Raw genomic sequence first — 12,509 nt, forward strand, 5'->3', positions numbered from 1 at the left:
TTCATTTTTCTAATCCATGTGTCAAACTTAGATTAAAATAAATGAAAATCTTCAATTTGCTATGGAATGAGGGAACTTCATAAATGAAAACACACAAAAGTGATTTGTAATGAGATTTACTAATGAAGGCAAGTTAGCATATATGAAATTGACACGCGATTGACATGCAGATCATCTTTGGTCCACGTGTAGAATATCACATATTCATTTTGTTGGGATTTCATTTTGCATTTATCATAACACGTTTTCTAACGTTTTGCTATGAAGTGAGGGAACTTCATAAATGAGAACACATAAAAGTAATTTGTGGTGAGATTTATGAATGAAGAGAATTTAAGATATACGAAGCTGACACGCGATTGACATGCAAATTCTTTTTGGTCCACGTGTAAAACCTCGCCAATTAGTTTTTATTGGGATTTCATTTTGCATTTATTAAAATACACTTTTTCTACATTTAAATACAAATTTTTAGATTCCTTTTAATCCACGGTCAAACTTAGATTAAAAGAAATGAAAATCTAACCAAATGATTGGACACAAGTGATTAATATGCTAAAGTTAAGGTTGAATCATTTGAGTACTACTCGAGTTAAATTTTGAGCAGAAGCAATTCTTGGCCAGACTTTACCTACCTCCTGACTGAATTCCAGATTAATGAGAGTCCCTTTCTCCTGATGAACCAAAGGGTTAAGACAAAAAAAATGAAAATCTACACATTGCTATGGATTGAATGAATTTCGTAAATGAGAGCATGTTAAAGTGATTGTAGGGAGACGTAAAAATGAAGACAAGTTAACACATGAACTCGACACGTGAATGACATGCAAATCCTCTTCTGTCCACATGTAGATCTTTTTTGATTTGTTTTGCATTTCTTAAACAGAAGTTTTTCTTCATTTAAATATCACTTATTAGATTTGTTTTGACTCACGTGTCATATTTAGATTAAAATAAGTTTAAATCTATATTTTGCTACGGACAAAGGGAACATGATATAGGAAATCATGTAAAAGTGACTTATAGTAGGATGTACGAATGAAGACAAGTTAACATATATGAAATTGACACGCAATTGACATGCAGATCTTCTTCGGTCCAGGTGTAGAATCTCACCGATTCATTTTGTTGAGATTTCATTTTGCATTTATGATGCCACTTTTTTTAATTTTATATTTTTTTTCATTGTTTTAATCCAAGTGTCAGACTTAGATTAAAATAAATGAAAATCTTCAATTTTCTATGAAGTGAGGGAACTTCATAAATGAAAACACACAAAAGTGATTTGTAATGAGATTTACTAATGAAGGCAAGTTAGCATATATGAAATTGACACGCGATTGACATGCAGATCATCTTTGGTCCATGTGTAGAATATCACAGATTCATTTTGCATTTATCATAACACGTTTTTTAATGTTTTGCTATAGAGTGAGGGAACTTCATAAATGAGAACACATAAAAGTGATTTGTGGTGAGATTTATGAATGAAGAGAATTTAAGATATACGGAAGTGACACGCGATTGACTGCAGATTCTCTTCGGTCCACGTGTAGAACTTCACCAATTAGTTTTATTGGGATTTCATTTTGCATTTTTTAAAATACACGTTTTCTACATTTAAATATCAATTTTTAGATTTCTTTTATTCCACGGTTAGACTTAGATTAAAAGAAATGAAAATCTAACCAAGTGATTGGACACAAGTGGTTAATATGCTAAAGTTAAGGTTGAATGTTTGAGTACTACTCGAGTTCGATTCTTGGCAGAAATAATTCTTGATAATACTTTACTTACTTTCCAGCCGAATTCCAAATTAGTGATGGTCCCTTTCTCCTGATGAACCAAATGGTTAAGACAAAAAAAGAAATGAAAATCTACACATTGCTATGGATTGAATGAACTTCATAAATGAGAGCACGTAAAAGTGATTGTAGGGAGACGTAAGAATGAAGACAAGTTAACACATATGAATTCGACACATAATTGACATGCAAATTCTCTTCCGTTCACATGTAGATCTTTTCTTATTTGTTTTGCATTTCTTAAACACATGTTTTTCTCCATTTAAATATCACTTATTAGATTTGTTTTGACTCACGTGTCATATTGTTTCCCGAAGCAAAAACTTGTTCACTAATATTCTGCGATGCAAATCAGCAAGTGTACTGAGTCACACAAGTAATATAAAATGGTAAGAACCGAATATCGTATCCACAGGGAACTTATTTCATTCAGAAGATATATGTTTAATGAGCAAACATTTGTGTAAAGCAAGTAAATGCTGAGTTGGATTTATGTATAAAAATCTAGTTAAACACAAAATAATATATCTAGAGGTTGAGAAGTAAAAACAGTCAAGTAAAAAGCACGTTGGGTCGTCCTACTAAATTTCCTTTGATGTTGTTAAATATTTTTCTCTATTTAATGTTATCATAGTGTTCTTATGCTGAGAAATTACCCAAACCAAGATCCCTCGAGTGAATGGGCTTAACTCTATTTAAACCTTGCCCTTGATCCTTCAAAAAATTGAGCCTAAAAGAGTTGCATTACGATTACAGCATAATAAGGACTAGATTGCTGCACTCCATTCCTAGACATACATTTTTCTAGCTTGCTCTGTCAAGTTCTAAGGTTTTAATGTACTTCCCAGTACTAAAAATCCTAACTATACATACAAATGGATGATCAAGCCACAATCATGCAAAAATAAGCATAGATAGAAGCAATGAACACATAAAAAACAACCTTAAATAAACAGTAAGAGAGTTTTACATCAAAGGTTCAACAGAACTCCCCAACAAGAAGTTTAGCCTTCCATTACAAGTAATGAACTTTCAGCATAAAGGATAGATTTTGAGGGAAGAAAATGGCTAAGAATGGTTGAGGATGTCTCCTTCAACCTCTAGAACCCTAATCTCACTCCTCTAACCTAAACTCTCTTGGAGGCTTGTTTCTGTCGTTCTAGCTTCTCTCTTGGCTCTGTTTTTTGACTCCTCCTCTTAGTTTCCGCCAACTTCAGTGTTTTAAAGATTCCTTGACATTTCAGATTCTGAAGGCTCGTTTAGCAAGATTGACTCGCTAAGCGCGAGTTAGTGAAATTTGGCTTAACGAGCTGGGCGCGCTTTGCGCGAGAAGAGACAAATGACTACTTGGGCGAGCATTGCGGCGCCTTGAGCGAGCACATCTCTGGCTGATCCTCATCTAGGGTTTCCTATCACGCTAAGCGATTTTAGTGCCTCGCTTAGCGGATGTCACTCGCTAAGCATATATGCCTCGCTTAGCAAGACACCAGTTGCTTGGCATTTTTTTTCTTTTGGCCTGAGAATGAAGTGATTTCAGCATTAATTCACAAAATGGGAGTATTTACTGTATAAAATCAAACTAAACATGAAAATATGTACAATTCCTACAAAAAGAACCATAAATTTGGGGAAAGAGGCTAATTTCATGTAACTATTCAATACAAAAGTTAATCGTAAATAATGACTAACACATATTTAGATTAAAATAAGTTTAAATCTATATTTTGCTACGAACAAAGGGAACATGATATAGGAAATCACGTAAAAGTGATTTATAGTAGGATGTACGAATGAAGACAAGTTAACATATATGAAATTGACACGTGATTAACATGCAGATCCTCTTTGGTCCACGTGTAGAATCTCACCGATTCATTTTGTTGAGATTTCTTTTTGCATTTATTATGCCACTTTTTTTACTTTTATATTTTTTTAATATATTTTAATCCATGTGTCACATTTAGATTAAAATAAACAAAAATCTTCAATTTGCTATGGCGAGAGGGAACTTCATAAATGAAAACACATAAAAGTGATTCGTAATGAGATTGACCGATGAAGACAAGTTAGCATATATGGAATTGACACGCGATTAACATGCAAATTTTCTTTGGTCCACATGTAGAATCTCACATATTCATTTTGTTGGGATTTCATTTTGCATTTATTACAACATGACGTTTAAATATTAATTTTTATATTTTTTTTAATCCACATGCTAGGCTTAGATTAAAATAAATGAAAATCTACACTTTTTTCTATGGAGAGACGAAACTTCATAAATAAGAACACATAAAAGTCATTTGTAGTGAGATTTTCGAATGAAGACAAGTTATCATATATGAAATTGACATGCAACTAATATGTAAATTTTCTTCGGTTCATATATAGATTCTCTGATAAGTGTTATGCATAAGTTATTTGTATATTAAAATTACATAGTAATTATCTCATTTTCTTATCTTTTATTACTTATTGTGTGTTAAAACAATATGACTTAGCTTCTTCTAAGTTTTTATCCAGAGGATGCTAATGTTAATGATTTAAGAGTAATTTTGGTTGTATTTTGTGTAGAGTTGAAATAGAGGCATGGAAGAGGATTATTGAACTGAAGTGTCACACTCAACGCAACCTCCTCGCTCAGCGAGTCATAACCGCTCAACCCAAGCAAGCCGCTTAGCACAAGAAGCCACATTGGAAGACAATTATCACGAGCAAGCGCGTTAAGCACACATCCCACGCTTAGCGCAAGATCACTTGATCCAGCTGGACATGTGTTGTCTCCTTGCAAGCGTTCCAAGTTGCATAGGTAGTATAAACGGTAAGATCGAGTATCGTATTCCACAGAGATTGTGCTTGTACTCAGAGTTATATATATATGATTAAGCAATTAGGGATTCAAATCAGATATTGTTCATTGATTAACTACAAGTATAAGATAAAAAGAATTAACTACAAAGCAAGAAATATGAAAGTTGAGAAAACAAACGCTCGAAGTTGTGAGATGGTGTTGTGGTGATTTAAGGAACGTGTTGGGAGCTCTACTTGCTAGAACTTCTCTTGATGTAATCTTAATGAATTTTTCTCTTCTTAACATTAATATGGTTATTATCCGCATCTACTAGTCTATCCTAACCAAGATCCCTCGAGTGAAAGAACCTAAACCACTTAATATCACTTTCATTCCATTGGCGATTGATTACTAAATGATTTGCATTAAGAGCAAAAATGCATGAACAGGCTAAAGAAACCATTCTATCCCTAGATATGACTCACTTTAGATATTCTTTCCAAGTTCTTAGCATACAAATATTTTCCAATATTTATATCCTAAAACAATACATAAAGATGGATGATCAAACCATAAGTATGTAAATAAGCATAGGGATGAATAATAATAATAACATTATATTAGAATATAGTTTAGAATCATAACATAAAAAAGAGTTTGGATTGTAGGGCTCCCAACAACGGGTGGTTTTTAGCCTTTCATTTTCATAAGAGACTTACAAAAATAAAGGTGGGATGAAAGGGAAAAAATGGAAGAAAAATGGATTGAAACGAATCGGCCAGAGCTCCGAAAACAGATTTTCCTTGCACCGGCTGCTTGCTTTCCTCTACTTATCTTCTTTTGCTTTTGTTGGCTTCCTTCATGTCTAAGGAAACAAAATATGTTTCCTTTTCTTTTATATGCCTCACCAACCAATTGGCCAATTAGAGCTCTCTTATGCGCTTAGCGCGACTCTAAAGTAGCCACGCGTTAAGCGTGGGATGTGCGCTTAGCGTGTTTGCTCGTGACAACTGTCTTTCAATGTAGCTCCTTGCACTAAGCGGCTAACTTGGGCTTAGCAGTTCTGACTCACTGAGCGAGGAGGTTGCACTGAGTGTGACACTTTGTTCATTCATCCTCTTCCATGTCTCTACTACAACTCAACTCTACACAAAATACAACAAAAATTACTCTAAAATCTTTAACTTTTTAGTACCTTCTGAATAAAAACTTAGAAGAAGCTAAGTCCTTTTGTTTTAACACAAAATAAGCAATAAAAGATAAAAAAAATGAGATAATTGTTATGTGATTTCAATATACAAATAGCGTGTGCATAACACTTATCAACATGCACGCTTAGCGCGAGTTTCGCGCTAAGCGCACAAGAGAGTTTTTATTGGCCAATTAATTGGTGAATCATATAAAAAGGAAAGGAAACATTTTGTTTCCTCAAGGATGAAGAAACCAAAAGAAGAAATAAAAAAAGAAGCAGAGGAAAGCAAGAAGCCAGTAGAAGGAAAATCCATTTCCGGAGCCTTGGCCGATCCGTTTCAATCCATTTCTCTTCCATTTTTTTCCTTTCATCCCACTTTTATATTTGTAAGTCTCTCATGGCAATGAGAGGCTAAAACCACTCATTGTTGGGAGCTTTGCAAACCAAACTCTCTTTGATGTGATGATTCTAAACTGTCTTTTGATATAATGTTGTTATTATTATTCATCTTTGTGCTTATTCACATATTTATGATTTGATCATCCATCTTTATGTATTGTTTTAGGATACAAATATTAGGAAATGTTTGTATGCTAAGAACTTGGAAAGAATAGCTAAAGTGAGTCATATATAGGGATAGAGTGGTTTCTTTAGTTTGTTCATGCATCTTTGCTCTTAATGCAAATCATTTAGTAATCAATTACAAAGGGATTGAGAGTGATATTAAGTGATTTAGGTTCTTTCACTCGAGGGATATTGGTTAGAATACACTAGTAGATGCAGGTAATAATTATATTAATGTTAAAAGAGAAAAATCTATTAAGATTACATCAAGAAAAGTTCTGGCAAGAGGAGCCCCCAACACATTCTTTAACTCATCACAACACCATCTCACAACTTCGAGCGTTTGCCTTCTAACCCTTCATGTTTCTTGCTTTGTAGTTCATTCCTTTTAGTTTATACTTATAGTTAATTAATGAACAAGATTCAATTTGACTCACTAATTGTTTAAGTGTTAGATATACGTATAACTCTGAGTACAAGCATAATCTCTGTGGAATTCGATACTCGGTCTTACCGTTTTATACTACTTGTGCAACTTGGTATGCTTGCCAAGGAGACAAAATTCTCTATAATTCATTTTTCATTTTTAAAACACATTTTTTTATCTACTTAAATATCATTTGTTAGATTTCTTTTAACTCATGTCAGACTTAGATTAAAAGAAGTGGAAATCTATTTTTTTTACTATGGATAAAAGGGAACATGATAGATGAAAACATGTAAAAGTGATTTATAATAAGATGTATGAATGAAGACAAATTACCATATATAAAACTGACATGTGATTGACATACAAATTCTCTTCATTCTACGTATAAATCCTCTTTTATTCATTTTATTGGGATTTTGTTTTCCTTTTGTTTAAAACACATTTTTTTTACATTTAAATTTTAATTGTTAGATTTCTTTTAATCCACATGTGGTGCTTAGATTAAATGAAACAAAAATCCACATTTTGCTATGAATTAAGGAAACTTTATATGTGAGAATGCATAAAATTGATTTCCAATAGAGTGTGTCAATGAAGGCATGTTAACATATATCAAATTGATATGTAGATTCTCTTCAATCGACATTCAAATTCTCTTTGATTTGTTTGGTTGAGATTTTTATTTTGATTTATTAAAATACACGTTTTTCTCTATTTAAATATCAATTGTTAGATTTATTTTAATCCACGTGCTAGACTTACATTAAAAGCAATGAAAATCTACATTTTGTTATGGACTGAGAGAACTTTTTATATGAGAACACAAAAAAGGGATTTACAGTAGGATGTAGGAATGAAAATAAGTTAACATATATGAAATTGATACGTGACAAACATACAAAACCTCTCCAATTTATTTTGTTGGGATATCATTTTTGTATTTTTTAAAACACATGTTTTCTATATTTAAATATCAATTTTTAATTTCTTTTAATCCATATGCCAAACTTAGATTAAAAGAAATAAAAATCTTCATTTTGTTATGGACAGAGAGAATCTCATATATGATAACACATAAAAATAATTTATAATAGGGGTATGAATAAAGGCAAGTTGATATATATGAGTTTGACATACTACATGCGTGCAAATCCTTTATAAATCATGTGTAGATCCTTTTTGATTTTGTTTTTTTTGTTGGGATCTCCTTTTGTATTTTTAAATCACATATTATTTTGTATAAATATTTTTTTTAGTCTTGAGTCAAAGGATATAAGTGTTTCTCAATTCATTGGATCATATATTAGATTAATTTCACTCACGATTTGTGATTGTCTTTGACCCAAAATAATTTTACACATAATAAAAATCGAACATAGATTCTTTCGTTAAATACATCATTTTCTCGTTTATAAAGAATACCTATGATAAGAAGAACAAAGAAAGATTATTATCTCCATAAAACATGGCATATTCTAATTATGAGTTTCCATGTCCTATTGAGGAAGCCAACTTTTGAATCGCGAGAGAGCTTCACAAGCAGGGGCGGACCCACGCTGAGTCAGAGTGTGGCTATAGCCACACCAGAATTTTTAAGTTTTTTTTTTTTTTGGTTTCAAAACGACGTCATTTTGATTAATAGGTTTTTTTAAAATAAAACTTCCTTCTCTCTCTTGTTCATTGCTGCTGTGTTGCACGACCTAGGTTTCCTTCTCTCTCTCGTTCACGGTGAACTGCGCCTATTCTTCCACTGCATCGTGCGCTGCCGCTGCCTCCCCTCTCGACCTCTCCGCGACTCCGCCTCTTCCCTTCCACCGTTCCACGACTTTGTTGAGGTAAGGTTTTCATGAAATAGCTTAGATTATTAACAGCCTTGATTATGAATCGTTGGAAACAAATCCAGGAATTAGGCCTCCAAAAATAGCTTAGATTATTAACAGCCTTGCTCCTACTGATCATCATATGCCTTCCTTTTTCTTAGAAATATTGAGTTATTAACAAAGAGTGTAACGAGGTTTATCTTTAGTGCATTTCTTATCATACTGAGCCTAGCATAAATAACCTGCCTAGGTAAACTTTATATACATTATGATGCATTGCAACATTACCTGGGCTTGTTTTCTAATGTGCGATGATTAATAAAATCCAATATTACCTTAGGCTTAATACAATTTTCCTGATCTACTTTCATGTTTAAATTGACTTTTTATTTTCTTTGTTATAAAAGCTTAGAGCTCTTATTTCAATATTTTGATAGTTTTCTTGGGTGTATTGAAAATAATGCTCCAAAACTCCTTTCTATTACTATTACATTTCACATTGCACATCTTGTAATTTATAAAGAGCATGTGAATAAAGTTGAGTTCAGAGCATTTAGAACATTTAAATCTTCTGAATTTTTATTTTTGTAATGATGCAATCAGTAAAGGATAAACCTCTTAATTTAAATATCATACCTTTTTTTTATGTCGATGTTAACTGATGGCATGCCTTGTTGGACTCCTTTCTTGTTTAACTCTTGAGCTAATAGCATCACAACTATTGACATAATATTAATTGTAGGCATACTTAGTTATTTCTATCAATCCCAGATAGCAGACGCGTAGCAGCTGACACCAAAATTGCTATAGTAGTATAGTTGATAGTGCATAACAATATGACTGCTATTTTCAAAATTTTTATACAGTTTATATAATTCATACTGACTATATATAAAAATTCTCAAATTAAAAAAAAATCTTAACTTGTTCATAATTAACAATAAAAAGTTATAGGTCTTAGCTCTTAAAACAAACATACTAGCAAAATTGTTGCAATGGATGCCATGACTAACCAAAGAGAGAGAGAGAGAGAACAAAGGAGTAAAGAGTGTTCAGTTTAATCCATTCCCTTATTTATGCTTTCATGAAGGAATTGGAAAATCTAGTTGTTGAGATAGGCATTTTAACAATAAGAAAATTGCTTTTGCTCTGTCCATTTTGTTTCTTTTTCCTTCCTCTTTTAGGGACTTGGTCCTTTTCCTTTTTCACCAGATAAACCTCAAAATTCAACTTCTTGTAATGAATTATTAATGCACAGCTAAAGATAACAGTGGCTTTGAGTTAGATAATTAACTAATTTTAGTGGTTTCATTGTCTCTTTATAGGATGAAGAAATTTTTTCCTGTGCTTTCTAGAGACAAATCTACTTCTTCGGTAAATCTAGAAGCATTAGAAACTCAACATCCAAGTGAGAGTATTAAAGTTGTTGATTATGAATTGTTGGAAACATATCCAGGAATTAGGCCTCCAATTTCAAGCTATCATCCTCACATCCAAAATGAGGTAAGGAAAGCTTATTTAAAAATAGGTCGTCATCAACCTCCTCATAATTTCGTTTACCCTTGGTCTCTTAAAGGTAATCAAAGACGTAGATTTGGCAAAAATTGGTTTGATTTGTATGATTGGATTGATTATAGTGAATCTAAGGACCTAGCATTTTGCTTGCCATGTTTTTTGTTTAAGAATGTCTCTAAATACGGGGGAGATCACTTTGTGACCGAGGGGTTTAGTGATTGGAAGAATTCTCAAAGATTGGCTAATCATGCTACTTCTTCCAATAGTCATGTTGATTGTGTGCATATGAGTTATGCTCTCATGAACCCAAACCAAAGTATTAAGGCTGCATTTGTTAATCAAACTAAACAAATGAATTTCGAATATCGTGTTCGTGTAAACACATCTCTTATAGCTACTAAGTTTCTTTTGAGGTGTGGCATGCCATTTAGAGGGAGTGACGAGTCCTTTAACTCTTTATTTAAGGAGCCATTTCTTGAGTTGGTGGACATTTTAAAGGAAATTAACCCAGAGATAGCTAATGTAATAGATTGTGCTCCGGGCAATAACTTTATGACTGCTCCTACGATTCAAAAGGATCTTGCTGCTGCTTGTGCATGTGAAATAACTCAACAAATTGTATGTGATATTGCGGATGATGTATTTTGTGTTTTGATTGATGAATCCGGTGATGTTGCTGGTAAAGAACAAATGATTGTTGTTATTCGCTATGTTAATAGTGAAGGTTTGGTAAAAGAAAGGTTTCTTGGGATTGTTAGTGTTAAAGAAACAAGTGCTAAGTCACTTAAGGAGGCACTTGAGAAGTTGTTGTCTATTAATGGCTTGAGTTTATCTAGCATAAGGGGGCAAGGATATGATGGAGCTAGCAATATGCGAGGTAAGTTTGGTGGTTTGAGAACTTTAATTCAAAATGAAAATCCATCTGCTTATTATGTGCATTGTTTTGCCCATCAACTTCAATTGGCACTTGTTGCATGTGCTAAGACTCACAAAGATGTTAGTGGTTTTTTCGATAAGGTCAATATGCTTGTTAATTTCATACGGTCTTCTAATAAGAGACAAGAATTGCTTCGGGACAAACATGTATCTCAATTTGCTAAATTGATTGAACAGGGTCAGATAGAGACTGACAGTGGATTAAATCAAGAATCGTCTATTGCTAGAGCGGGTGACACTCGTTGGGGTTCCCACTTTAGGACTCTCACTAGTTTGATGACTATATATGGTGCCATTATTGAGGTACTTGAAGAAGTCGGGAAAGATACATCATTTGAAAAATATGGTGAAACTATGCTTTTGCTAGATGTGCTTCAGTCCTTTGATTTTATTTTCATGTTATACATGATGGTTGAGATTTTAGGATTTACAAATGATTTAAGTGTAGCGCTACAAAAGCGTGATCAAGATCTTTTGAATGCTTTATCACTTGTCAAAGCCACCAAAGAAGAATTACAAGAAATGAGGAATGATGGATGGGAAGAACTTATATCTAAGGTTATGGAAATTTGCAATAAGCATGATATTGATATGCCTGATTTGGATGCACCGTATGTGCAAGGGAAGAAACCTAGACGACATGCTACCACTTCTAGTGTTTCTAATTTGCATCATTATAAGCATGATTGTTTATTTAGTGTTTTAGATTTGCAGTTGCATGATGTCAATGCTAGGTTTGATGAAGAGAATACTGAACGTTTACAATGTGTTTCATGTTTGAGTCCCTCATCATCATTTGAAGCTTTTGATGTGAAAAAATTGTTGAGGATGGTTGAACTTTATCCAAATGATTTTGTAGATGTGCCGAAAGTGGTGGTGTGACATCAGCTTCAGAATTATGTTAGAAATGTTCGATGTGATCCAAAATTTGCAAAGTTAAAAGGACTTTCAGACCTTTGTGCAAAGCTTGTGAAAACAAAAAAGTGCAACACATTTGATATAGTTTATAGGCTTCTGAAGTTGGCTTTAGTCTTGCCGGTAGCAACTGCAAGCTTGGAACGTGTTTTTTCAGCTATGAAGTTTGTGAAGAGTCAGCTATGTAACAAAATGGGTGATCAATGGTTAAATGATCGTCTTGTAACTTTTATAGAAAGAGATGTTCTTGGAACAATCAACAATGATGTTATTTTAGCTCATTTTCAAAAAATGGGTAGTAGACGATTTTCATTGTAAATATATTTCATTAAACAACATTATTTCTTATTTTCAATATATTTTAGTCTATAATTTCTTTTATATTTTAACCACACTGATATTTATTGTTTGGATCTGCCCCTGTTCACAAAATGGGTCAATGGGCAGCTATCCTTAACTGAACTAATTAAATTGAAAACATTGACTGAATTTGATTCAACCTAGATAAACATGTAGTCATGATTAGATCCTTCCAAAGTAA

At 33.0% G+C, this 12,509-nt stretch overlaps 1 pseudogene; it reads left to right on the plus strand.

Annotated features, from left to right (window-relative positions):
- The first annotated feature begins 5,153 nt into the window (after positions 1–5,153).
- On the plus strand, positions 5,154–12,286 carry LOC114381748 (annotated as a pseudogene).
- Positions 12,287–12,509: the final 223 nt, after the last annotated feature.

This window comes from Glycine soja, chromosome 13, assembly GCF_004193775.1.
Source record: "Glycine soja cultivar W05 chromosome 13, ASM419377v2, whole genome shotgun sequence".
NCBI classification, from domain to species: domain Eukaryota; kingdom Viridiplantae; phylum Streptophyta; class Magnoliopsida; order Fabales; family Fabaceae; genus Glycine; species Glycine soja.